The following is a 5,283-nucleotide window of genomic DNA, read 5'->3' on the forward strand; positions in this document are numbered from 1 at the left end:
TCTGAGGCTATCCCTGAATGCGTTGTCTCTCTGGATGCGGAGAAAGCATTTGATCGCGTTCAATGGGATTATCTCTTTGCTGTGCTGGACAGGTTTGGTTTTGGTCCGAACTTTGCTCTGTGGATTAAACTTCTCTATTTACACCCAACAGCCTCAATTCGTACTAACTCTCAACGGTCAAAACCATTTAATCTGCATCATGGAACCCGTCAGGGGTGCCCCCTTAGTCCCATGCTTTTTGACATGGCTATCGAACCGCTTGCCACAGCGCTCCGATCTTGTGAGGATGTGTCCGGTATCTGGAGAGGTGGCAGGGAACATAAGGTCTCGCTTTATGCCGATGACCTCTTGCTTTTCATCTCTCACCCTCTGGCCTCATTACCCCCTGCGCTGTCACTTCTCAGTCAGTTTGGGAAACTCTCAGGCTATAAACTGAATCTCAGCAAAAGTGAGCTTTTCCCTACCAATCTCGAATCGCATGCTTTAGACCTTTCCAATTTTCCCTTTAAAATCGCAAATGACAAATTCTCCTATTTAGGCATATCTGTGACAAGGAAACACAAAGACCTGCTCCAAGAGAATCTTATCTCATTGTTAAATGAGACCAAACAAACCCTTACACAATGGTCACCCCTGTCAATGTCTCTTGTGGGTCGCATCAATTCAGTTAAAATGACCATTTTACCTAAATTTTTGTACCTTTTCCAGACCTTACCACTCTTTATTCCTGGTTCTTTTTTTCAGTCCCTTGACTCAGTTATATCTACATACCTATGGCGGGGTAAACGGCCACGTTTGAACAAAACTCACCTTCAAAAAATTAAGTCTGCAGGTGGTCTGGCCCTCCCAAACTTTCGTTATTATTATTGGGCTGCTAACCTGCGCTGCCTTGCATTCTGGTCCTTCTACTGCGACGGCGCTGACCGCCCTGACTGGGTGGCGATGGAGTTACATCCAACTGATGACCTGTCAATTCCTGCCCTACTCGGCTCCTCACTTCCACTTCCTTCACTTAAATCAATCAAAAACCCAGTGGTTAAACATTCTCTTAGAATTTGGGCCCAATTTAGGAAGTTTTTTGGTTTTCACAGCTTCTCTCTTCTTAGCCCCATTGCATCAAATCACTCTTTCAAACCATCCCTTGAGGACCCCACCTTCCAGGAATGGCACAGGAGGGGTATGATTCGTTTTAGCGATATGTTCATAGACGGCACCGTGGCATCTTTTGAGCAGTTAAGTAGTAAATTCAGCCTTCCAAAATCACATTTCTTTAGGTATCTTCAGGCTAGACATTTTGTTCTTTCCCAGACACCCAGCCCTGGTGCATCGATAGGCTCGACCACAGTTGACAAAGTTCTTGCCACAGACCCATTCAAAAAGGGGCTCATTTCGTCTTTCTATGACATGTTGCTGGATCTTAGGAGTGCCCCTACAGATAAACTCAAAGCAGCATGGGAGCAGGACTTAGGGCTTCCCTTATCAGAGGATACCTGGGAGTCCATACTCAAACTGGTTAATACAACCTCCCTGTGCGCACGTCACTGCTTAATTCAGTTTAAAGTGGTACACAGGGCTCATATTTCAAAAGCAAAGTTATCCTCCATGTACCCAGATATTAGTCCATACTGTGTAAGATGTAAAGTAGCAGAAGCCTCTCTCATCCACATGTACTGGTCCTGCCCATGTCTAAACAAGTACTGGATGGAAGTCTTTCATACTCTCTCTCTGGTGCTTAAAATCAGATTAGAACCAAACCCACTGACTGCCCTGTTTGGGGTCATGGAGGGAGGAAGGAAGTTAACCACTGCACAGGGGCACACTTTGTCTTTTGCCTCCCTTTTGGCTCGTCGGGCAATTCTGTTCAGGTGGAAGGATCCCTTCCCTCCTACTCGTGCGCAATGGCTGGAAGACATCATGTCCTGCTTAAAACTGGAGAAAATTAGATACTCGCTTCAGCAATCAAATAAGTTCCAGAAAGTGTGGGGACCTTTTCTAGAAGCATTCCAGACCCTGTGAACTATACTTCATATTTCTTTTATATTCCTAGTGCAGGCTTTTGATGTTAGAGTGACCTCATATTGTGATTAGTAATCTGGCAGTGACAGGGGAGGGATTAGTTTGGTCTGTAGTTTGTTTTTGTTACTATTTTATATTTTTTCATACTGTTTAATTGTTTTTTATATTCTGTACACTGGTGTATGCTATGATTAACATGCCCATGCCTAATCAAAATGTTTGTAATTGACATGCAGCATTTCACCTTTTTTATTTTGTGAAAATTTTAATAAAAAGATCTTGAATTAAAAAAAAAATTCTGATTAAATGAAAAAATTTACAAAAAAAAGTGGATTAAACATGAATAATTCACATATTAACAAATTGAAAACTACAATTAAAAAATAAATTAAAACATTAAAAAAAAACGAATCCTTAAAATGTATAAAAACTAAACAATATGAAGGTTTAATTACTTTAAATCCTTAAAATGTATAAAAACTAAACAATATGAAGGTTTAATTACTTTAAATCCTTAAAATGTATAAAAACTAAACAATATGAAGGTTTAATTACTTTAAATCCTTAAAATGTATAAAAACTAAACAATATGAAGGTTTAATTACTTTAAATCCTTAAAATGTATAAAAACTAAACAATATGAAGGTTTAATTACTTTAAATCCTTAAAATGTATACAAACTAAACAATATGAAGGTTTAATTACTTTAAATCCTTAAAATGTATAAAAACTAAACAATATGAAGGTTTAATTACTTTAAATCTGGATTAAATCCTTATTTATTTCATTTTGTTTATATTTTTGCTGGTGTTTCTATGTAATTTATGCTTAGTCATGTAATTTGACCAAAATATGTCATTTAAATAGTGCGTTTCTACCAGCAGGGCATTCTAAGGCTGATACAAGACTTTTCATTTTTTGCGGCTCCAGACATATTAGTTTTTTGTGTTTTTGGTCCAATATGGATCTAAAACATGTTGGGTTGCAGACTCCTGCACTCGGCGATATTCGTGATCAATGAACCCGCACTTGCTCTCGCTGACAAATGATGTTTTACTACATATAGAAAATGTCATAAATTGGTCACTCTAGCCTTTTTTTAGCCATTTTTTTAAAATAATTTTAATGCCATTATTAAAATACAAGATAATGCCTTTAAAAATAAATCATTTTCTTTCTATGTGAAATACCCAATTCCAGCTAAAGTAAAAGAAACCACTTCAAATCTCTCCTGTGGGAGATTTTCTGTAGAGAACAGGGCTCGGCAACCCGCGGCTCTAGCGGCTCTTTATCGCCGCCCTAGTGGCTCCTGGAGCTTTTTCTAAAATGTTTGACCTTTTTTTATTCCTTCTTTTTTTTCTTTTTTTCCTTTTTCCCTTTTTTCCTCTTTTTCTTCCTTTTTCCTTTCCTTTTTAATCTTGACATTTCGACTTTTTTCTCAACATTTCGATGTTTTTCTCAACATTTCAAATTTTTCATGAAATTTTGACTATTTCCTCGACATTTCGACTTTTTTCTCAATATTTCGACTTTTTTCTCGAAATTTTCGACTTTTTTCTCAAGATTGTACTTCAACATTAATCTTGACATTTCTACTTTTTTCTCAACATTTGTACCTTTTTCTCGACATTGACTTTTTTCTCAAAGTGCATAATAAAAAATAAAAATCTTCCCCCACTAATATAGAAACATGCAGCATGTGTTTCTTCATTCTAATTCTGATACAAAACTTTTCATTTTTTGCGGCTCCAGACATATTTGTTTTTTGTGTTTTTGGTCCAATATGGATCTAAAACATTTTGGGTTGCCGACCCCTGGTCTAAAAGATTTAAATTAGATTCTGATCCATGTGACTTTTGTTCCTCTGAAATGGAAACTCTTGTCAACATGTTAATGTTGGTCTGATATTCATAGTTAAAACCTGATATTCCTTCTTTCACGTCTAAGGATGTTCTTTATTTCAGGGACAATCTGGACTCTGACGTTTCTGAAGTCATTAATCTTGTGATCATTTTGAGTAAATACTTTATTCATACTTGTAAATGGGAAAATACAAATTCCCCTCCATTGTTTACTGTCTTTTGCATATTTCAAATCACTTAAATACAATGGAGTATTAGGGCCAAACTAAGACAAAAAAAAAGGAAAACACGAGAATAAAGTCATAATACGAGAATAAAGTTGTAATATTATGAGAATAAAGTCGTAATATTATGAGAATAAAGTCGTAATATTTTGAGAATAAAGTCGTAATATTACGAGAATAAAGTTGTAATATATTATAAATATATCTTCACAAGATGCTCAATATTCCTCATTTTAACACAGGGAGAAGAAGATGTTCCTGTTAGTTCTCATAAATTATATTCTCATAATATTACAACTTTATTCTCATAATATTACAACTTTATTCTCATAATATTACGACTTTATTCTCATAAATTACGACTTTATTCTCATAATATTACGACTTTATTCTCGATAATTTTACCACTTGATTCTCATAATATTACGATTTTATTCTCATAAATTACCACTTTATTTTCATAAAATTACAACTCTATTCTCATAAATTACGACTTTATTCTCGTAATGTTACGACTTTATTCTCGATAATTTTACCACTTTATTCTCGATAATTTTACCACTTTATTCTCGTAATATTACGACTTTATTCTCGTAATATTACGACTTTATTCTCATAATATTACAACTTTATTCTATTACGACTTTATTCTCGCAACATTACGACTTTATTCTTGTAATTTTTACGACTTTATTCTCATTATATTATGACTTTATTCTCGTAATTTCCTAATTTTTTTTTTCTTAGTTTGGCCCTAATACTCCGTCGTACTTAAATATATCTCTAATACCAATAAGAAAACTGCTGTGAATTATCAAAACATTGCTGTTTTAAATATGATGCCTAAACTTTGCCATATTGTTTTTGTCACGGTTTCTTTATTCTATTTCTTATTTTTGTATTATTGTTACCTACAAAAGATTCTCACTTCACGGTCTGTTAAACTTTACATTTGTCAAACTTACTTCCCTGACTTGTTTTGTTCACGTGTACGTGGCTTTTCTAATAAAAAAGAGAGAGAGAAAAAAGAACCACAGCCCTGACAGGAAAAAAACACCGCTTTATTATTCATTATAATTAAAAGAGCTCTAATCCAATTCTCAGTCTTAAACATTCATTTGATGCATATAAACTGATAAAATTACCTTCTCTTGAATTGATAGAACAGGAAACTTGATATA

This window comes from Cololabis saira, chromosome 5 (genome assembly GCF_033807715.1).
Source record: "Cololabis saira isolate AMF1-May2022 chromosome 5, fColSai1.1, whole genome shotgun sequence".
NCBI classification, from domain to species: domain Eukaryota; kingdom Metazoa; phylum Chordata; class Actinopteri; order Beloniformes; family Belonidae; genus Cololabis; species Cololabis saira.